This window comes from Cavia porcellus, unplaced genomic scaffold (assembly GCF_034190915.1).
Source record: "Cavia porcellus strain 051 isolate PalLab524CR breed Dunkin Hartley unplaced genomic scaffold, mCavPor4.1 scaffold_2, whole genome shotgun sequence".
NCBI lineage: Eukaryota > Metazoa > Chordata > Mammalia > Rodentia > Caviidae > Cavia > Cavia porcellus.
This window is the reverse complement of record NW_026947485.1, coordinates 121,043,863-121,068,498: the sequence shown is the minus strand read 5'-3', so window position 1 is coordinate 121,068,498 and position 24,636 is coordinate 121,043,863. Positions and strand designations below refer to the sequence as shown.

General features: G+C 36.3%; 1 protein-coding gene across 6 annotated transcripts in view; it reads left to right on the top strand.

Moving 5' to 3' along the window:
- Edil3 (EGF like repeats and discoidin domains 3) overlaps positions 1-24,636 on the top strand; it is a 409,108-nt gene that overhangs the window by 111,860 nt on the left and 272,612 nt on the right. The window lies entirely within an intron of this gene.

Below are 24,636 nucleotides of genomic sequence, written 5' to 3'. Positions count from 1 at the left end.
GATTTAGTCAGACTCTGTGTCAGAGTCTGAAGATGGCACATTACTGCGAATGCCCTTGGTTCAATCCCCAGTACTAGAACAAAAGATATCACAAATAATACTTGAATATAACAAATTCCTCTATTTCTAATGCTAATATGAATTTCAGCTATTATTCTCAAGTCAAGTAATTCATGAGTGAATTTATTCACACTAAATAGTTATTGCAAGTGAAAAAGTGGTTTTTTTTAAAGGGCCTGCTAGTATATATCAATATTTCTAAGCTGCTCTAAATGGTTACTTTTCTAAACACATAAATACACATTATATTTCTAAGAATGTGAGGAAAACAATATTCCAACTGCTGTGATGTTCAAAGTCTTATCACAAACTTTTCCTTGCAAAAATTGATTAGAGTCACTGATTACATTTCAAGATGATATTTTTAGTCAGTGAAGCACTTCATTGGTATGTATAGTTATGGATTTAGGGTAACTTCCACAATTTCCAAATAGCTATCAATTAAGGAAATGTCTACACTTTGAAGTAATTTAGCACTGTGTAAACTTGTGCAGAGATTTTTCTTGCTGATTAAAGGTAATACTATGATTACCTTTGAAAATAATTATATTTTTAACATCAATACCAAAGAGTACAAGACTGACTCTTCCTGTTCCACACAGGAAAATCAATAATATTTTTGATTAAAAATATGTCAACCACCATAACCTTTAGCAAACTGCAGTGTGTCAGTGTGTTACGGAAAACAATTTGGAAGAAGAAAATTAATTTGCATGGTAAAAGGCCCATGACTATGAGTTAAACAAAGAAAGAATAATTAAATAAATCATTAACTTACCATGTTTTGATTTTTGTGTTTATTTTTAAACATATTTTTGTACATTTTAATGTTCCACTAGTATGGCAATATCTGAAAAATTATATCATTGTTGAAAGATATTTTTTCATTTAATTTGTGTCTATGATAATTCTCTGTCATGGTTATCACTAGCTCAGAGATATTTTAGGCACATTGACACAATGCTATAGAATTAAAAATGGTTACCACTTTGACCACCGTCTCCAAATGTATACAGGTGAGTTTCAGACTTTAGGAATCACATCCTTGGAAAATCCCTGTTTCTAAAGAAAATCTTAGCTATGAGTAACATGAATATAGTTACATTTTAGTGTTACATTTTTTTTTTTTATTTTAAAGAGGGTAAAACTAAACACAATAAAACAGAACAAAGCATATCAGAAGAAAACAATGTAAGTGACAGATTTCAAAGCAAGACAACGGGAGATCAACAGTGGCTACCATAATGTATCTTATTTTCTTCTAAACAGTTGTCCATATCTTCACACACAATGAATTCATACAAAACAAAATAGTATTAAACTGATCAGAACAGAGTGATGAAGGCATTTTAGGCCTTCAAAACCAGACAATAGGGAAATCAACAATGGCTGCTATAATGTCTCATTCTCTTCAATATAGCTGTCCATACCTTCATGTACGTTGAAAGTAAACAATACAAAACATACTAAAGCCACTCTAAACAAAGAATAAAAGCATTAATGGATTTCACAGCATGACAATACAGAATTAGCGATGGATACCATAATGTCTCTTTGTCTTCAAAGTAGCTGTTAATTTCATCATGCATTACATAATCAGTTCTTATAAACTGTTTAGAAGAAGTTCTGCGCATTTATAAGCCTCTACATTATACCTATCCTTTCTATATTAGAGAGAAAACCAAAACCAAACCAAAACACAACAAAACAAATTATTAGAAAAACATGAACAAAAAAGGCAAATAACTAATAATAGCAAAAAGAGTCCTAAACAATGATGATATAGGCCTTCAAAACAAGGTGGTAGGAGCATAACTAGGGTTGTTATTTTACATAATGATCTTCAAGAGTTCCTCAGATCACCAGACACTAACATGCACGATTGTTCCAGTCTTATGAATGTTAACTGTGTTGTTCCAAGAACTTGTAGAATTTGTAGCACAACCATCTTAGCTATCCTAAGTGTGATTATACAATCTTAGATATTTTTTCTTTTTCCTCCTTTTCCCTGAGATATTATTTATTCCCCTTTGAGCAGATTCTTATCCTTTCACTGTATTTATTGAAGATATTTTATCTTATGTACTCTTACTATTTCTTATACTAGGGAGACTATATGGTGTTTACACATGTGAATTTGATTTATTTTAGTTATGAGTATGGTCTCAAGTTGCATTCATTTACTTATAAATATCGCAATGTGATCATTCTTTATAGCTGAATAATACCCCATTGTATAAAAATACCACAATTTTTTTGTCCATTCCTCAGTTGATGGACACTTAGGTTGTTTCCAAGATTTGGCTATTACAAATTGTGCTACTATAAACATGGGTACACATACATCTCAGTGGTATGATATTTTCAGTTCTTCTGGGAATATGCCCAGAAGTGTAATAGCTGTATCAAATGGGACTTCTAATCCAGCTTTTGGAAGAACTTACAGACTGATCTCCACAGAAGTTGCACCAGTCTGCACTCTAACCAACAGTGCAGAAGAGTTACTTTTTCCCCACAGCCTCTCCACCATTTGTTGTTGATAGTTTTCTTAATCTTGTCTATTCTTTCTAGAGTAAGGTAGAATCTTTCTGGAGTAAGATAGTTAATTTGCATTTCTCTCATAACAAATGGTGTTGAACTTTATTTCATGTATTTGTTTTCCATTTGCTTTTCTTCATCTGAGAATTGTGTATTCATCTCAGATGCGGGTCTTTGGATTGGGTCTTTGAATTTCGGGGTTCTGACTTTTTTAATTCTTTATATGTTCTAGACATAAGTTCTTTGTCTGAGGAATAGTTTAGTGAGATTTTTTTCCCAATTTGTGGGTTTTCTTTTCACTGTGCTGGAGATTTCTTTCAACATGCCAAAACTTTTTTTAAAAATGTTATTTAAAGAGAAAAAAAGCAAAACAAAAAATGGTAGTAATAATACAGTATTTTAAAAAATAAATGGTAAGAAATCACTATAATCACTATAAACTATATACTGTTATCTTAGCAAAAACTTTTTAATAAGATGTGATCCCCATTATTGATTCTAGAAAGTTTTCCTTTTGTGGTTTGTTTTCTGTTCATGAATTCTCTACCTACTCCTATGTCTTCAAGCTTTCTACTGACTTTGTATTCCAACATATTTAGTGTTTCTGTTTTAATATTTAGATATTTGATCCATTTGGACTTTAGTTTAGTACGTGGTGATAGGCATAAGTCTAGTTTTAGTTTTCGGCATATGGAGAGCCAGTTTTTCCAGCACCATTTATTAAAGAGACTGTCGTTCTTCCAGTGAATGTGTTTGGCCCCTTTATCAAAGATAAGGTGGCTAAGTATATTGGTAGTTGTAGTTGTATCTTCCAGTCTATCTTTAGGTCTGTTTTTATTCCAGTACCATGCTGATTTTATTGCAGTGGCTTTGTAATATAACTTCAAGTCAGGGATTGTGATGTCTCCTGCCTTGCCTTTGTTGCTCAGAATTGCCTTTGCTATTCAGGATCTCTTCTGGTTCCACATGAATTTTAAGAGTGATTTCTCTAAATCTGTGAGGTATGAAGGTGGTATTTTGATTGGGATTGTATTAAATCTGTGTAACAATTTTGGGAGAATGGCCATTTTCACAATATTTATTCTTCCTATCCATGAACAAGCAATGTCTCCATTTTCTGAGGTACTCTTCAATTTCTTTTTTCAAGGTATTATAATTTTTCCTGAATAGATCTTTTACTTCTTTTGTTAGATTGATTTCTAAGTATTTCTTTTTTTTTTTTTTTTTTTGGATGCTATTATGAAGAGTGTGGCTTCTCTTATTTCTCTCTCAGTGATTTTGTTGTTAGTGTATAGGAATGCTATTGATTTTTTAGTGCTTACTTTGTATCCAGATAAATAAATAAATTCAGATTTATTTATTATACCTAGGAGTTTTTCAATGGAGTTTTGGGGATCTTCTATGTAGAGTATCATGTCATCTGCAAATAATGCTAATTTACCTTCCCCTTTTCCTATCCTTAGTCCTTTTATTTCTCTCTCTTGTCAAATTGCTTTGGATAGTATTTCCAGAATCATGTTGAATAGAAGTGGAGATAATGGACATCCTTGTCTTGTTATTGATTTTATGGTAAAGGCTTTCAATTTGTGGTTGTTTAATATGATAATGCCAGTTGGTTTGTCATAGGTGGATTTCATCATACTGAGGTAAAGACCATCTATTCCAATTTTCTATAAGGTTCTTACCATGATTAGGTGTTGGACATTATCAAAAGTTTTGCTGCATCTATAGAAATGATCATGTAATTCTTATTTTTGGATCTATTGCTATGGAGGATTACATTTATTGGTTTGTGTATGTTGAATTATCCCTGCATTCCTGGGATGAATCCCACTTGGTAGTGGTGTGTAATCGTCTTGATGATTTCTTACATTCTGTTTGCCAATATTTTATTGAGGACTTCTGCATTTATATTCATTAGGGAGACTGACCTGTAATTCTCTTTTTTGGTTGTGTCTTTCTGTGGTTTTGGTATTAGAGTAATACTTGCTTTCAGGAATGAGTTAGGGAGGATTGCTTTCCTTTCAATTTCATTGAAGAATGTGAAGAGTGTTCGCATTATGTGTTCTTTGAATTTCTTGTAGAATTCCACAGTGAATCCCTCTGGACCTGTGCTTTTGTTTGTTGGTAAGGATTTAATCACATTTTCAATTTCATTAATTGAAATTGGGTTTTTCAGCAGATTTACATCGTCCTGATCTAGCTTTGGTAATTCAAATGTTTCTAGGAATCTCTCCATTTTTCTGTGTTATCAATCCTGAGACCTTTAAGTTTTCGAAATAGGTATTGACGATCTGTATTTCCACACAGTCTGTAGTGATTTCACCCTTTTCATATATTTGAGTTTTTCTTTCCTTTTTTAAAATAAGATTGGTTAGGGGCTTATCAATTTTATTTATTATTTCAAAGAACCATATATTTGATTCATTGATTCTTTGTAATGTTTTATTAGTCTCTATTGTATTGATTTCTGCACTGATCTTTATAATTTCCTACCTTCTTTTAGCCTTGGGCTTGACTTGTTCTCTTTTTCTAGAGGTTTTAGATGTGGCATCAGGTTGTTTATCTGGGTTTTCATTATGTTTTCTGGATGTGGGAATTCATTGCAATAAATTTTCCTCTGAGTACTGCTTCCATTGCATCCCACAAGTTCCAGAAAGTTGTATTTATATTTTCATTTGCTTGTAGATATTATTTACTTTTTTCTTTAATTTCCTCTGTTACCCACTGATTGCTCAGGAGTGTATTATTCAATTTCCATGTGTTTTGGGGATTTTTTTTTTTTTCATTGATTTCTAGTTTCATGGCACTATGATCCGGCAACACGCATGAGATAATTTCAATTCTTTTCCATTTGTTTAAGCATGTTTTTTGGGCTAGTGTATTATCTATTTTAGATAATGTGCCATGTTCTTCTGAGAAAAACATATATTCTGTTGTTGGGTAGAATACTGTATAAATCCACCAAGCGCATTTGTTCACTGATGTGATTCAGTTCTATTATTTCTTTGCTAATTTTCTGTCTAATTGATCTGTCCCTTTGTGTCAATAGTGACTTAAGGTGTCTTGTTATAATTGTGTTATTGCTTATTACATTTTTCATTTTGTTAATATTTGTTTTGCATACCTGGGTGCTCCCAACTTTGGTGCACAGATATTTAAGATTGTTTTCACTTCCTTTTGAAGTTTTCTCTTAAATAGTAAGTAGTGACCTTCTTTATCTCTTTGGATCATTCTTGGTTTGAAGTTCACATTGTCTGCAAACAGAATAGCAGGCCTGCTTTTTGGGGCATTCCTGTTGCATGAAGTATTGCCTTCCATCCTTTGACTTTCAGTCTATGAGTTTTCTTTTGGGTTAGATGGTTTTCTTGTTTCTTGTATGGCTGTATTTTGTTTTTTGATCCTTTCTGCCAGTTTCTTTTAATTGGTGTAATGAGGCCACTTTCATTAATGGTTATAACCAGTATATACTGGTTTATTTTTGACATGTTATCATTCTGCTGTTGCATCTTTACCTTTCTACTCTGTTTAATTCTCTGCTTGCTTAGTGATTTTTTTGCTCTGTCTATCTAGAATTTTTTCAGTTTCTTTGCTGGGTTCGTTTGGTGGTCATGAAGTTCTTCAGCTGTTCTTTGTCATGAAATTGTCTTGTTTCTCCATCCATTTGAAGGACAGTTTAGTAGGGTACCTCAATCTGGGTTGGAAATCATTTTCCTTTAGAAATAAAATAGTTCACTCCATGCTCTTCTTGGGTTCATTGTTAGTTTTGAGAAGTCTGCTATGACCTATAAAGGCTTTCTTTATAGGTGATCTGTCTTTTTACTCTAGCAACTTAAAAAAAAAATTATTTAAAGAGAAAAAAAAGCGAAACAGTAAAAAGGGTAGCAACAATACAGAATTCCAAAAAAAATTAAACACTAAAAAATCACTAGTTTATAAATTACATACTGTTGTCTTAGAAATAGTTGTTCAAGTTACAAAATTAAAGCATACAAAGTGGACATTCAAACAGTAAGAATGCAAACAGTTCTGCTCAGTGATCCAACAAAAGCTTAGCAATATGGTCATCTATCTTACACACTTAAACATACATACAGTTATATCCTTTAGAGCACTTTATTTTTCCTCTCTTTTTTATAGCAATTACACATTTTGAATTCTATTACTTCTACAGTTCTTATAACTTTTTATACTAGAGATACAATGTGATATTTATAAATATGATTCATATTTATTTCACTTATGAAGATATTCTCAAGTTGCCTCCATTTTAAGCCTCAAGTTTTATAGCTGAGTAATATTCCATTGTATACACATACCACATCTTTTTCATTCACTCTGCAGTTGATGGGCATCTTGGTTGTTTCCAAGAGTTAGCTATTACAAATTGTGCTGCTGTGAACACAGGTACACATAGATCACTGTAAGTGACCTTTTCAGGTTTCCTGGGAAAATACCCATGAGAGGAATAGCTGGGTTGAATGGAACTTCCAATCCTAATCTTCTGAGAACTCTCCATAGTGACTGCAATAGTCTATGCTCCCACCAACATTGGAGCAGTGTTCCTGCTTTCCCTCAGCCTTGCCAACATTTGTTATTGTTTTTTTTTTTTTTGTTTTTGTTTTTTGATGGCAGCTATTCTTTCCAGAGTGAGATGAAATCTCACTGCTGTTTTAATTTGTATTTCTCTAATGACCAGTAATGGTGAACATTTATCAGTCTGTTTTTATGTTGGATTTCTGGAATGCTGATTATTACCTGTCTGCTGCAGTTTTATTTTGGTTATGGCTATTTGGAGCTCTATATGCTTCACTTATCTGTATTCCAATTTCCATTCTCACATTGGGGAATTTTTCAACTATTACTTCTGTAAATAGCCTCTTGAAAGCATTTGTGTTGTCGCCGTCTTTTTCATTTATACCTATCAATCTTATATGGTTTTTCTTTGCATTATCTTATAGCTGTTGAATTGTTTTTTCCTGGTTCCTTGTTCTTTTTAAAAGATCTTTCCTTTCCTGCTCACTAGCTACAATCTTGTCTTCAAGACCTGAAGGTCTATTTTCACTTTTGTTGAGGTGATTTTGACAACTTTTGATGGAATTTTTGATTTTCTGTATATCTCTGTGAATCTGCTTCATGTATGTTTGTTTCTTATATTGTTCATTCAAGGTTTCCATCTTTTTGCTTTTTTCCTCTAATTTTTAATTATGTCTTCTTCAGATGTGTTCAGCATTTTTTTTCATTATATTTATCATTTTTTTCTTTTACCTGGGAGATTATTTCTGATCTGAGTTCTTTTATAGCTTCCCAGAATTGTTTCTTTACTTCATTTGCTATCATTTCAGGAGTTTCAGGTGTATGGCTTACATTTTCTTCTATGTCTATGTCTCCTAGGCTTTCTTGGGATGGTGTGGAGGTGTAAGATTGCATTTTGCTCTTTCGTTTTGCCATTTTCCTGTATTTCCGACGTCAGAACAATACATGAAAGCTTCTCCATGGGCTGGAGATCATCTTGTGCACTTTCAACCTGTAAGGCAGAATGTCGGCAGCTGCGGCCTGCCCAGGGGTCCTGGGCCTTGCACAAGTACCTCCTGTGCATCCTCCGGTGATTTGGGACACTGGGTGGGGCTTTAAAGTCCCTGTGTGCTGGAAATCACCTCGAGTACTTTCGGCTCCCAAGGTTGAATCTTAGTGTTATATATTAAACCCACTGTCTCTAAGTTGTAGTGTGTGTTGTTCTGTCAGCACTCTGAGAATGACTAATCCGGAATCAGAGAGACAAACGTACTTAAGTAATTAAGGAACCAGTGTCTTCACAGAACTTTAATATTTGGATCTTCTGGGCTGTGTTTTAGACACGGATTTAACCTTTATCAGTTTATCAGGCTTATGGGCAGCCGTATATTTAAAGCTGAGCAGACTTCTGTGTTCTATTGGTTCAGGGTGACTTTTGGGAGTCAGATGCTTACATGACTAAATTTTATTTAAAATGTATTATTATTTGCTTTATGGTTTATGTCTAGATGTGCTCACAAAGCCCTGTGTGAACATAGTGGCCCTTTGGGTGGTAGCTGGGCCAGGGGATGCCACATGGCTTAGTCCCTGATTATAGCTGAATGTGCTGTCAGGAAGTGGGCATCTGGTCAAAGAGGCAGGTCATGGGGAATGACCCAGAAGTGTTAGTCTCCCTTCCTGGCTCGCTGTTTCCTGCCTGCCCTGTGGTGAGCAGCCATGCTTCACCAAGGCCCGTCCACAGAGCCTTTCTGCCTTGGGCCCAGCTTCCCACAGACTAGAAACATGGCCAAAATAATGAGCAATGAGTATTGTGTCCCAGTGATGAGAAAGTGACTAAACAATATGTTATTTAAACCCTCCCAGTCATTAGAAGTGGAGTCATTATACTACCTAAGCTTCCTGTTCTTAGCCTTTTGTCAGGTACACTCTTTATTCCATAAGGTATATTTGGAAGTGCTTGAAAGAAAAACATATTGTAATTACAAATGTAATTGCACACTGAAAAATTTTTGAATAACAATGCTTAGTAGAAAGGTCTTTAATAGCTACCCTACTTTAGGCCTCTTCATATTTTTAAAACTAATTATCAGGACCAAGTGTAAGCTAATGTTGAAATATTAGCTCATTAAAGCCCATCTTGCCTTTCACATTGAAAATCAACTGCTTTGCTGAGACTTACGCTGCCACTTGAGCCAGGATTGTTCCACAGTACAAGCACAGTAAATGTAGCATCCACTGGGATTTAATTCTTTAAAAACTAGGGACATTTTAATGCAAAATCTTCAAAGACAAAAGAAGATTTGAGCTGTACCACAACTGTGGTTTTGCTTACATATGAATCTCCTCACGAAGGAATAGTGTGGAATAGTTCTATCCTTTTTGAACCATTTATTTTATTGTGGTTATAGAAAGTCCTAAATCTCCTTAGTTTTAATTTCCAAATTAAAGAAAATCAACCTATTCATATTTGCTCAGAGAAATTGTATTTTGGTTAAATTTTAAAATCATGTTTAAACATGTACCCCCGTCACTGCAACGCATCTGAAAAAAATTCAAATGCAGGCACTAAAAATCTCTTTCCTGACTTTACTCCAAACTTTATGCTTTGCAGTAGCTTTTAAAGTGCATGATGCCACTTACTCCAGAAACAAGCCACCTCTACTTTGATACTTTCATTCTCCATCACCAAACATTCAGTGTCAAATAAGTTCAAGATGTTTTAAGGCTTCCGTCGTTAATACACATCCCACTTGAAATGGGTTCCTGATTAAGACCGCTTCCAATATCTTAAAAGCACAATATGAAAATTTATGTTCTAAGAAAGCACTAGAGAGTCCCCAGCCCCATCCTTGAATGCGAGGATACGAGCATTTCTCAGGAGTGTGTGTGGGGACACTCACACGATGCTGGCATTCTCCACGCACGGTGGGCAGACCTCATGACGTGCACCCGAATTACTTCCCGATATCTGTTCACATTCCTAGACAGGACTGTGCAGACCAGAGCCAATTGTTGGTGTATTTATTAGACACAGGAAATTTCAATTGCCAGCAAATATTCTAGACTCCACAGAGTGAAGTCTTTCTAACTATTCATCTGCCCAAGTCCTGTAGCATGAGTATTGCCCTGTGTAAGCTGTCAGAGTAATTCAGTGAATGACTATCAAATATAAAACTAAATCCAGTCAAACATATGGCATATTGATACAAACCAAGAACTGAATAAGTGATTGGTCTTCTATGAAAAAGAAACTTTCAGGTGAGCATTTAGCTCAGTGAAAAACCATGTACTTGGCAGGTGTGAGGTTCTGGGCTCCACAGCACTGCCAGAAGTATAATCACATTTAGTCTCCTTTGACTCTTAAATGAGTACCTACTGAGGACTCATTAAGTAATCAGTTGAATGCTGAAGATTTGTGGCATGTATATAAAAATACATATACCAGAAACTAAATATTATTATTATTATTATTATTATTATTATTATTACTATTATGTGGTGGTAGGAATTGAACTATTTCCCCAGAGCTTTTCTTTCTTTCTTTCTTTCTTTTTTTTTTTTTTTTGAGAGAGAGAGTCTCACTATTTTTCCCAGAATGAGCTTGAATTTACAATCCTCCTGATTCAGCCTACCAGACCATGGGAGTGTAGACATGTGTCATCATAATTTTTAAAATTTTTCATGAAAACATAACTGTCAGCAAAGAATTGCACCATCCTTTACAATGGGTGTCAAAATAAAGACATTTTCAAGTATGTAACTGTGAAGAGATGCTACATATCCACAGTTTTCTCTTTAAAATGTACCTCATGATATGGTTTGGAAGTGAGGAACTATTATTAATAGAATGAGAACAGATGGAGATGCTAAAGAATGAAAACTCGACAAGAGCAAGATACAGCAGTAATCAAAGGATTACATAGAAAAACGCTAATACTGACCAACATTCCTTACTAAATCATCAGGGATTAATTTCTAGAAAGAATCAGTAAGAACAATATGAAAAGCTGACAGTCTCTGGGTGCTTCACATTTGCCAAAGGTTTTCTCTTTAGCAGTCAAGACCTAGCAACACTGAGCACGAACACACTTACTTTGGTATAAAATTGAAAGACAGCAACCGTGAAGTAACAGTACAACCTTTCAAGCCACTGGAGGTGAACACAACTATGAATTTGAAGGGAAATAGTATTCTGGTATAAAGAAATAAATCATAAAATGAGGGAAGAGAGAGGGAGAAAATCATAGAAGAAAAAATGGAAATAAAGCTTTTGTAAGTAAGGAAGGGGTGAAGGATTGAAGGGTGGGGTGGGAAATGGGACAAAAAGAAGAATCAAGATCTATCATGTGCAGGTACAAATCCCCTGTGGTGCATGTGATCATTATGGGAATGTAAAGTGTACCAATCAAATGAATTTTTAAAGAAGAATAGCAAGATGAATCCCATCAAGTAACTGGCTCTTAACTGAAACACATCCATTTAAATATTTAGCACTGATCTCCTCAGAGCAACAAATGTAAGGCGACCTCTCCGGTCTCGCACTGTGTGTAACAGCAGCAGATTCTGTGGTGTTGCCTGATAGAAGTAAGCAAGAGGCTTTGCGTGTTTGGAAGACAGCTGCTTCTGCAATCTGGAAAACACATTAAAGCAAATCCTGGAGGGTGCAGTGTGATGGAGCCTGCCAGCTTGCTCTGGGTGAGGGTTATGACTAAGACAAGCTCTGAGAGGCAAGCAGAGATAGGAGGCAATCACTGATGATTTGTGAAATATTGATGATAAGGGATTCAGGCGAATGAAGGGGAAGGAGAGAACCCCCCCCCCTGCCAGGTTCTGGGTGTTATTTCCTGAATGTACAGGAAGCAGAGGACACACAGGTTTAGATAGTGGACAGTAAGTCCAGAATTTTACCTAGTAAGTTTGAAAAATTTGCTAAATATCACTGCAGAAGTCAAGTGTAGATTTGGAAATGATCATTAGATAGATGATTGGCGCCTGAAATTCACTACATGGAGAAGTTGGCCAGAAATATTTTTTCTTGAATAACAGAAAGCATAGATGTGTAAAGTGGTAAGAGCTCCATGGATATTTAGTGACAGGTAGAGAAAACTGCAGGTAAATAAGTCGAGACAGAGTGGGCAATGAGGAGGAAACCTGGAAATTATTATTAAGTATGAACAATGTTTCAAAGAGCAGACAAGCAGGAAAGTCAGGTCTTATTCAGAAGTTGAACAGAAAATATTAGCATTGATGGACTAGTGGATGAGACTGTCAGTTTAGGAAAGATTGGTTTTGCTGAAGTTGGGGGTGAAGAACTAGACTGTAGCACAAAGAAGACTGGGGTGAAATTTTTTAACTGACTAAAGCATATATTCATCCCTATATTTATTGATTTGTTTATTCATTTGCCCACCACGTACTTGAGTAATTTCTATAAGCCAGGTCCTGATATTGGCCCTGAAAAGATGACCATAAATAACAGACTCTGTCTTGTTATTAGGAAATCGGATCTAGGGATGCTTCTTCTTTAAGACAGAAGACTGTAAAGTTATCATTCTTCAAAAATAATGCATATAACCTGTTTATACTTTGCTAAACATAAACTAGTGTCCCTCAGAGAAATTTCAATACTATTGAGCATGTATTTAACCGATTAAGCCTGCTTCAGGTATCTGTGTCTGAATACAAAGGATAAAAATGCCAGAATTTGGTAGTCATATAAGATCCATCATCATTTGTTGGAACGAACAGAAAGTGTCCACACTGCTGAGATGAGTTCAGGACTGGCTAAAGTAGTCATCTGACTTAAAAGTTTGTGTCTGTAGCCTCGCGGTAGTTGCTCTGGCTTTTCATTTTCATGAAACACAATAAATACACATGATGATACTTTACCCTGCTCTTTCCTCTGCTATCCTCCTCTATCTTATCGCCCACAAACTTGTTTTTCTTGAATAATTGTAATCACATTGCTAATGTGAATTCAGATGCTATTCAATTTGTGACCTTCCAATCTCTTCACCACTGATCTTTTCCCCTGCTGGATTTTACTATGAATAAATGGTTATGTTTATCCCAGAAAGATAAAGACTGTGGTGTAAACTAAAAATAAAATTGCAGATTAATTGTGTATCTGACTGCTCTATAAAAAGCCATGTTCATATTTACCTGTTAGAAGGTGATTGGTGTCCGGATTTCAAGCAGTGTAACAGACTGTTTTTGTCTAAAAGGCTTCTTCATAGTGATCATGAACTATTAGGTTGTTAATAAGCCTTCAGTAGACCTCTTGGATGGGGAGATGCTATTTTTAGATGTCTGAAGTTTGGTTACTAAATGAAGGATTTGGTAAATTTCAGTTAAATTATTCATATAGTAGATGGAATTATAAGTACTTGTCAGCTGTTCTTCCCCTTAAGATTACTTTTTGGACTAAGGAGGGATAACACATGATTGAATCCATCTTTCTAGAAACTATCATAATGAGAGGTATTCTACATGGACAAAAATAGTCCCTCAAAACTTGCTAGCTGTGGAAGGTTCCAAATAATTGCCCATTCAACCAGGGCTAAATAGAATTATTTTCACAGATAGATTTACTTACTTTTCCAAAAACAAGAAAAACGAAATAAATGTTCATAAAAACAAATAGATGACAGATGACTTCATGGACAATACCTGTATTTATCTTGTGTGCACTGGAGAAAAGGAATTTCATTTCCCATGGGTGAAAATTTCTGGAATAGGTTAGTAACTCATTAGCTTACTGATGTAAAGCTGTTTCTAAATTACTATTAATTTCATTGAACACAATTTGTTAGTTTGTAATTCCAAGTGCTAGTAATAATACATTAATGTGTATTAATTAAAAATCTTACAAATGGTCTCATGGAGTAAGCTATTCTTGCTCAGTTGAAACACAGTAGCCAATAAAGTTGTGATTTGTAGCGAGTGAGTGTGTAAGACATTGCAAACAGTTGATGCATACAATTTACATCACGGTTCTTTGAGTCTGAGAAGGTCTTTCTTATTGATTGGGTGTAAATTCGTGAATGATAGTGGCTATGCTCATTAAGCTTTATTTCCTTAGCAAACAATAGTGACATTTTGGGATTTAAATACTGACTTTTTAATGTCAAAAATCAGCCCTTGGATTTTCTCTACTTACCACTTCAAAATCCACGGATCTCTTACCAGTTTACATTTCAGGGCGCTCTATTATTCAAAACTATATTGCGTTTCTAGACAACTTCTCTACGTGGTGAGCTTCAGTAACCATCTGTCTAATAAGGATTTCCAAATCTACACTTGACTTCTTCAGTGATGTCTAGCACATTTCTCCAACTCAGTATGTAAAATTCTGGACTTATAATCTGCGTTCCGAACCCGCGTATCCTCCATTCACAGTATGCCAAGGAGAGCAGTTCTGCTTCATGCTCCTTTTCCTCAAAGCCCTTTTTAATCCTGGGCCATCTTGTAGAACTCCAGTGCAGTCATACACATGTCAGACACCATCAACTAGACGGGTGGCAGGTGCTTGGTGGTGGAAGATGGCTTGGCTGGACTCTATAGATAGCTCAGTCCTCAGCGGGGAGGAAAAATCCCAAGTCAGTTCTCTGAAATTAACACCAGTGGAAGAGGCAATGTACAGTTAATCAGTGAGAGCTTCATAGTGTCTAGGACATCTGGAGTTTGGCAATACTTAGGATAACCGAATAAAGAAAACTCCAGAAAGGGAGATAAGACAGGAAGTGATGAATAGCGAGAAGAAGCCTTAGGAGTTCACTGAAAAGAAGTATTTTGACAGCCTGGAATTAATTTCTTGAAAATATTAGAAACAGATAGCAGTTAACACAAATCTCAGCACCTGCTACCAGGTTGTGGTACCTGGTATGATGAGTTAGAGGACTAGAATTAAGCGCAAGGGTGACTATGGTGGACAGAAAGCCATTCAGCCCTCTGCAAGGCACACAGCAGAGACCACATTGTTTGTGGAAGGTTTGGCCAAGGTCCCTGAAGCCAAACTAGGTGACACTACAAGGTAACTTTGTACTCAGGAAATTTATTGACCAACATTTATCAAAGTAGGTGTTTGAAGGCAAGCTCAGTAATTCATATTACTCAAAACACAACTGCAACATCTAATTTTTAAGAAAACCATCTAACAGGGAATTTGTGCTGAATCCTTTTCAGAACATACTGAATTTTGTCCTTGAGAGTATAAAATTAAACAACCTGTACTTCAAAATGGACAAGTGATACTTTTGCTTTCTTTCTTCCTTCCTCTTATTTTCTTAGTGTCTCACTATATTGTTCAGGCTGACTTTGAATTTTCTGTGTAGCTCAGGTTGGCCTCAAACTCTAGGATCTTCCTGTCTCAGCCTCTCAAATGCTAGAATTACTGGCCTCCATCCCCACATGGGGCTTATTGTTTTTCCTTTTACTTTAATCAAAAATAGAAAGCAAATCAAAGAGGATAGACTTCAGATTCTTCAGCAAAGATAGAACCAAGATGGATGTACCAGTTCCCTTGTAAAGGAATCCACAGAAAGTATAGCAAATTTCATAGCAGAATTAGCACATTTTTATAGAGCTTGTCAATAATTCCCCACAATATCTTTATCTGGGAAGATTTTACCTCAAAATTAGACCCCAAGTGCTTCATTGAAATCCTAGGGAGCCAGTGAGTCTGGACATCATTATTGTTACTTATCTACATGAGTAACTACAACGATTTTCAAGCATAAGTCAGATAATGATCGCCTTGTCTCCCTGTGCACAAACTGAACCACAGAATAGCCTCTGGCTTCAAGGGCCAGGTTTCATCAATTATTCATCTGTGGAAGACCAGCACCAGTACTCTCCGCAGAGACGTGGTGACTCAAAACTGCCCACACCACAACTGGCTGGCCAGACACCAGGGCGTTATATGATATAGAGTGGAGTGGGCAGATCACCTCCTACTGCAGTTTCCCAATCACCACCCCTCAAAGACCTGTTTCCTATTTAATTCTGCCTTGTGTTTTAGAGTGTATTGCGCTCACATGTGTACATAATTATAGATAGATAGATAGATAGATAGATAGATGATAGATAGATAGATAGATAGCAATTTCAGGGTTTAAATCAGAAAGTGATTCTGTGGTAAGCACGATGACTAAATAAGAACCCTCAAGAGCCATTAATTCTTGCTGATATAAGGACAGGTGAAAAATCTGAGGTTTTGTCATATGCTTTCTCCACAATGCAGTGCTTATCTTTGAGACACTGTGAGATAATGTTTAAAGAAATATTAACAGTACATTTCATCCCAGTGTTTGTCCCATGGCCAGCACACTCTGCAAGAATTCAACAGTGTTTAGATTTCTGGAGGAATCTAACTTCCAGAGGAACCTACCCTCCTAGCCCTTGAGATGTGGTTAAGAACTCAAGCAGAAAGGATTTGAATCTTGGCTTTTTGTAGTTGCTCCTTATCTGCAGATTCAAACAACTGCAGACTAAAGCTATTCAGAAACAAATGTAACTGTAGAGAAAATGTACAGAGTTTTTTCCTGATATTGTTCACCACACAATGCAATATAATAACTGCTAGGATTATTTCCAAAACATGAAAAATATTTCCAAAAGATGAGAAGTATAAAATAAAAAGTGGCCTTTATTCTGAGAACACAGAGAGAGATGACCGGCATCCCCACCGCTGGTGTCCGGCATCTCTCTGGCAGACATGTGGCGTGGGGGCCTGTAAATAGCCTCGGTTTGGGGTAGAACCTAAGGCGGGCATTAGGGATGCACGGGTAGCCCAATGGTCCTAGGTTTGGCACCATATGTAAATTTCCAGGGGCGGTAAGATGGCGTCACAGGTAACTTCCTAGGGGCAGGGGAGATAGGGGCTTCCTGCTTCTGGTTGAGGCTTTCCTGGCTACAGTGTCCTATCTGGGCCAAAACCCTTTCAATAACTATTTGCATAGTATATACAGTTATTTGTAAGGATCATGGGCCTTCACAGAGTTAGGTCCTTTTAGTGTCCTGAAACCTTGGATACCAAGGGATAGTTCCATTAGGCCTGTGACTTTGATTAGGGTATTGAACTTCTCTGTTTCAGTTACTGCACCTGTAAAACTGGGATAACCTTATCCACTTCAGTGGGCTTTCTTCAAATTCAAGAAAGGAACATAAGTCAGGCGCTTAGAACAATGCCTAGTTTTTAATAAACACTATCTAGACATTATTAAATAAGTAATATGAATAATTACACTTTATATGCAATTCAAGAGCTACATGCAGAAATCAAGCATTGAATATTTTCCAGCATTTCAGTCACTAACATTATTGAAATGTCCGATAAATGTCCAATAAATCCTGATCTATTATTTTTATGTCAGTTTTCCTTTTTTTCTGCCTGTGCTTGAATATGCAAGCTGGGGATAATTTAGCTGCCAGCTTTTTGATTTTTCAACACTTTCCTCCAACATATGATTTGACAAGTCACCTCATTTGGTATAGGAAAAAGAGTACCTTGTGCTCTGTAACTTGAAATTATGAGTAATGTAAGTCATGCCTACATAATTAGAGATTTGTCCTCCAGGGATATAGTGTTCCTAATGCTTAGACCAAATAATTTATGAATTGATTTTTCTTTCGAAGATTGCAGAACTGGAATCCTGTAAAGGCATAATAAATACCAAGTTGGGAATTAAAGAAACGTGTTCATACGAGGTTCTTTCTTGGCTGTGATAGATCAACAATGGGCTCTTTGTAGCTTTGGATAAAGAAGAGATCATGGGGGAAACAAGAACACTGGCGTCTTCCACGTGCACATGGATTTAAGGGCCCCTTGATGGCTTTCCCTTCTTTATTAAATTAATTCGATCACTACATTTCTGACATACATAATGATCACATTCATCATAAGGAATTTGCACCTGAACATGATATATCTTAATCCTTTTTCCTCCTTCTCTTCCTTTCCTTGGCTTTTCCTGACCCCAGAATTGTAATCTACCCTTTCTCACTTTCCCTGCAATAAAATGCTTGCCCTGGGGATACCCATTTGAGAGAGAAGAACAATCACAAATAATTACCACGCATTCCTGGAAAATGTTTGTCTTAAGGGGTGAACAAAGTTCTGTAGGTATCATGGTGAGAAAAAAAACCCACTCCAGGTCCAAAGAGGGGGTTTCATGGCTGAAGAAACTTTTGAAATGAGATGAATTCAATTATGGTTCATCAGTGGGAACAATTAGATAGGAACACTTTAAAGAAAATACTAAAAAGACGTAGAGAGGAAGACTGGAAACTTTCCACGAGAATTGACATTCATGGCTCCTCATATTGAAAGGTGTTTATGAGGAGAACTGAGGAGAAATCAGGGAGGTGGTTTTGGCCTGTACTGAATAGGGGAGCATCTAGGTTCCTCGTTTAACAGCTTCCCGATGTCATTTTTAATGTTACTCAGATTACCCCAGGGACATTGCTTTGTAACCTCTCTTAATAAAACCTTATTGATGCATACAATCATTATAAAAACAAAACAACACAGAACTCTCAACAATATTTGAGATAATTTTCCAGTATTACCTCAGGCTTTGCTCCTGCGAATTACATCGCTTAAATTGGGCTTTTCTCTCTTTTGTGTTTGTATTCTGCCTCTGAGATAAACCTGTTTCTCAATCCATTAACTATTTCAGTTGCTTTCTACAGGACTTGGTCTAATAAATAGTTGATCTGACAAGGGCTGATGGTGGCATACCGACTGAAATCAGGGCTGATTTCTAACCACAAATTATTCAAAGGGTTTAAAGGTAGTTTCCATGATACCCTTTACAACTTGAAATGTCAGTATATGTAGAAAACTCCCTAGAAACCACACAATTTTTTTATTCCACTGGGTGACCATCTAGCCCTGGACACTAAGGGAGTTGTTTCACTGCTAATAAAAATGTCCCTTTTCTGCCTGCAAAGTTTCCAAATCTGGCCCACATTCTTCTTGAACTGTTTGCAAACTGGATATACCTGCCCCCTCTTAGCCCAGACTTGACCTCTCCCTTCCCTGTCCCTGCCTCCCCCAGTCACCCCCAACTTTGCCCTCAGGCAGGAGCAAGATACTTTTACCTGTAACTGGGTCCGAAGGAGGGAGGGAAAAAGAGGATTCTTTACTCTCTTAGTGGCTGACACAGTGTTGCTTTGCTCTCTGTGATGCTGCAGCCTGCACAAGACAGGTACTTACACGATTGTGTTTTGTGATGTAGTGGACCCTGTGACATGGAAAGTGCTGTTTACATCTTATTACTATATTTTTAAATACCTGGATGATCTGAGTTTTTCAAGACTAGGACAGCAAACATAATAAGTAGTATGTATGCCATGAGGTATGAATGAAGTGGGGATAGTTATTCAGTTAAGGAAAAACTTAACGGCAAGTTAGTGATTGTCCAAACACTTGAGTCCTTGTCAAAGAAAGACAAGGTTACCTTGTTTTTCAAGGGCCAGTTTTCTGGGAGAGTAATACGAAATGATCATTTGTGAGATTAGCAGTCTTTTGAAATAGAAATTTTGGATGGTACCTACATGTTCAGTTGTTACATTTGTCTAAACAATGCCAAGCTTATATTTTGAGCGTTAAATTTTATTTTAAACATTTGCTTTCATCCAGTTTTTAGATCAGGTTATTTTCTGTGTATCTTGCAGATTAGAAGTGCAGACATCAATATTATCCATCCACAATTTGAAAAATCCTTTGTCTGTCTGTCTGTCTATCTGTCTGTCTGTATGTATGTTTGTTTGTGCTGCAGTACTAAAGGTCAAACCTAGGGTCTCATGGATGCTAAGCCTCTGCCTCACCAGCCCTGAAAACCATCTAAAAGGCAGGAACACTGGTGCTTGCTCCTCCCTGCCTAGCCCTGCATCTTTATTCAGTTACATTGTGTTAAGTTTGAACTGTTAATTTTTAAAAAAGAAATCAATTGAGGTCTTTAAAGACATCCCAATTAAAGAAAAATGTAGACCTGGAGACAAGTTTTGCAGATAGGGGAATTACACTGTCAGTGTCATTTTATTAACACCTGAGTGTAGATACTTTATTTTCTTTTAAAGGTAGACCTAATAATTTTGAAAAAAAAAAAAAAAAGCACTTAATTTTAGGTTCTAATTTAATAGGCAGGACAAAAATGCCCCTTAGTGACAGTTATTAGCTCACTGAAGAGAGAGGCACACAGTGTTAGCAGAGTTCCATGTAAGTGAGCATAGGTCGTAATTTATCCTTTATGGTTAACATCCTTGGCATGAGTTCAAGTTACATGAAAAATATAATTCCACTTGACCTGAAAGAAGCAGATCCAGCAGAAATATCTTACACCTCATCTCTCTTAAATTAGACACGTCCTGTTTCCTTTTGTTTTTCATGTTCCTCATCTTTTGAGTCTCAAAACATATGTTAATTAAGCCAAATATATGGAACTGTGTTTTGGAAAATCATTATTGCACAACATTTAGAATTCCTGAATTCTTCTTGGGAATATAAAAGATCAAAACGAAATAATATTTTGCGAAATAGCTTAAGAAATTTCACAATGAATAAAAATAGGATATTTGAAATAGGTGTAATATGATCAAATACTTGTCTTAACACAGAGAAATATGTGTATTCTACACCAAGATATTGCAATGAAATAATGTCCTGCCTCTATCTGCTTTTAATAACTCTTGCAACTTGATACTATTTATGTCCCAGAAGGAACAGAACATTCAGTGTTTGATCCTACACATCCCGTGTCACTCTGCATTAAGTTGTTCTGCATTAAGTTTTCATGAATCAAATGCTTGATGCTTCTTTCAGTTCAATTAAACATCAGAAACTTCCTTTTTTTGTGACGTGACCTGACAGTAGTGACAGTCTTGGCAGCCACTGCCCTGTCTTCCAAGATGGCGCCAATGGGCAGTGAGATTGGGAAGTCCAGGTCCACATCTGCCAAGGCTCAGGGCAGTCCCTCCTCACTGTGCCTTACGCTGCCCACACAGAGTCACTGGGAGTTGTACTTGATCTTCATGAGTGATTACCTTACCGCAGCAAGGGAGCTCTCACAGAAAGAAGATAGAAACATAATACTGTTCAATACATTTAAACACAGTGTCACTACATATTATTAACGGCGTAAAAGTCACAGAAAACCTTATTTAAAGAAAAATGACTTTTATTTTATTTAGGATTATTAGCTTCTGCATATTTTATACATTTTTTGATAACGTATATTATTGCACATTTCTTCCATGATTCCGGTGGAATCTGATTATTTATTCAAATCTCATTTGTGACAGAGAAGCCCTGGAATCCATCCCAGTATCAGTCACTAAAGACTTAGCAGAATATATCTTGCTGTGTCCATAAAAGAAAATATTATTCATTACTGTCCATATTCACTAACTATATTGTAATGTAAAAGTATGTTCAATGTATTCTTAAAAACAAATTGTAGAACATCAAATGTTGTGTAAACTTTATTTTCTCATACATATGTATATAATTATTATCATATTGGTGTATGTGTTCTCATATTTAAATAAATTTACTTCAAAACTCCATTTCTGATAACTTTTAGTTGAGAATTTAGATGATTTAATAAATGTATTTCTATTTTCCTAAGGCAAAGCTACCAAACCTGAGGTTGGTGGCAGCATGGATGTCTTTGCTAACATTCTCAATCACCAATTCCAGCATTAATATTTTATGTGCAATGATCCTGTGGTTTTCTTAAGTGAATGTTCTCATTGAGATTCAGGCCAATATTGCTATTCTTAGGGTTTTCTTCTTTTGACTTCAGATTTGTTTTCAGATCAGCTCGTTTGTGCAGACATACAGAAATGAACTGAAGCCGAAGTGAAATGTTTTCCATACGAAAAACAGGAGGAATCCATAGAGCTCCCTCATGTATCTCCTCCCTTCTCAGATGCTGAGAAACAAAATCACATTTCTTTGTGGCGTGGCCACCTCAGTGTGGCACACTGTGAGCAGATCAACTCCATTCAAGGCCTCTCCAGCCTTCACGTCTCAGCATAAGTCCTCCTCCTCCACATTACACTTTCAAAAGGATTACAGATTTATTCCTCCTTACTGAAAAGAGCTCCATCTCAGAGAAAGCATATATTAAATTCCAATCTGTCATTGCAAATTTCTTTGTATTTGTCCATAAATTTATTTATGAAACTTGAGGTTTGACTTCAAGGCTTTATTTTTCATGGCCAACAGTAATGTAAAAAGTCATTAAAATCATGTACTGGACTTTATTTTCCGAACTGTAAAATTGACTGGGTTTTCAAAAATATTTACTCTGCCCCAATTGTGTACACTACACGAAATGAAAACGTAGCCCTTTCCCTCTTGGAAGGATCGCGTGCAGCTTGGAAAATGAGACTGGAAAACATGAGGCACTGTTTACTATTTAGTGCTGGCTGTAGATTACAGTGTAAAGGCCAAGGGAGAGAGAAAGAGATAATGATAAGAATCTGGAGATGGAACTAAATGCTGAAGAAGTGGAGGTGGTTAGGCTTGAATTTAGTCTACAAAGATGAGACCAATGGAACAGGAAAGGAAGCTACAGTGAAGAAAGAATAACCGAAAACCCTTAAAATACCGAATTCTAGCTTGGTGATGTCCAGTCTCAACTTAAAGAAGATAATCCTTTCTCTGCCTACAGCAATGCACCCCACTTATCCAGTCAACTCACTTTAATTCTCCCTGGATTGGGGGGTCGGTTATAGGAGAAGTCCTGTGTCCACCTTGCCAATTACTCACACTTAGTTTTATAAAACTTGTAATTCACTTTTTTAAATTCTATAGGAAAAAAGTGAAATTAATCATCCATTCTTTTTTTTCCAATTTTCCAAATTTGCACCATTCTAAAAGCACAAAATCACAAACTACTAATTGCTGTTCAGATCATTCATTGCATAAGTAGCTAGTGAATTCCCTGTAGCTCTATGATTACAAAACACAGTGCCCTTTGCTGTTTACCTTAAGGATTCCATTTAATTAATAAATTAGGATTTGATGTTTAAAAATTGTAGATTTAATTATGAGATAATCAAGTGGTTACAAGGGCAACAGTTATCTTTTCAATATTATTCCTTTTCTCTCATACTCCAAGAAATAAAATTACATGTTTATATAAATTATACATACAATTATGTTTAGATTATGTAATGAGACATAGATAAACATGCACAGTCATATTTAGTAAAGTTTCTTCATGAAGCAATTGACCTTTGTGGAGTTATAAAAAGGACTATGTTAGTCATTATGTACTTGTTTTGAACACATATTTCTTCTGTTCTTACACCGTTCTAGCTCTAGGCTAAATCAAAAAATCCAATGGTCTCTTAGTCACTTTTTAGCTGCTGAGACAGTAACCTCACGAAGCACCCACAGAGTTGAGGAGGAAAGGTTTACTTGCTCAAGATTACAGTCCACACTTAGCTGACCCCAGGGCAGAAGTCACAAGATGGAAGGGTCTGGGTAAACGGAAGCTCTCATGTCATAGCCGGAACAGAGAGAGGGAGATGAGCTGGAGCAAGACATAAACCCTTCCAGGTACTGCCTGCAGTATCCTTCTTCTCCCCAGGCCCTGCCTCGAAATGGCAAGCCAGCTCTAGTACCCCCACCATCCAGTCATCTTCCAGAGACCTGAATTGTGAATAATGAGTGTGGTGGGGGCACTCCAAAATTAAACCATGAAGTTTTCATCAAGATCTAAGAAGTACATGTGGCCAAAACTATGTTAAAAACAAAAACAAAAAAAAAAAAAAAAGAAAACAAAAACAAAAAAAAGTGCAACTTCTCTGGCCATTAGACCAGTGCAAATTAAAACAACAGTGAGTTTCCATCTTGACCCAGGAAGAATAGCTAAATGATAGCAAATGCTGGTGAGAGTGGGGAGGAAAACGAACCCTTGTTCTCTCTGGTTGGAATGTAATCTAGCGTAGCCACTATAGAAATCAGCATGGAGTTTCCTTGAACCACTAAAAGTAGGCATTCCATTCAACCCAGTTATTCCATTGGTATTTTCCTAAAAATGTTCAAAACATCAAATTAAAGTGATCCAGGCATACACATGTTTACGGTAGCACAATTCAAAACAGTTACATGGAGTATGAAGTGTCTACAGGAAGTACACAGTAAAGTACTATTCTGCCATAAAGAAGGACAAATTTGAGTCATTTTTAGGGAAATGGAGGTAATTTGGTATTTAACAGTGGGTGAAAAAAGCCAGACACACAAGCTTTAATGTTGCATGATTGCTTTTACATGTAAAACAAACTGTAAACTAAAAAGCAAAATTAAATATAGATGATAGGAAAAAGGAACAAGAGACAGAGAGGACAAGGGAAGAGAGGGGGAAAGAGATGTAAAAACATTAAGATGTGTGATGTACATGTACCAGCTGCTCACAGGGAATGCAGTCAGGAGGTGATACATACATGTACCAACAGATAAAATCACAGTACATAACGTTTCACCAGAGTCCCTAATGGCTCATGTCC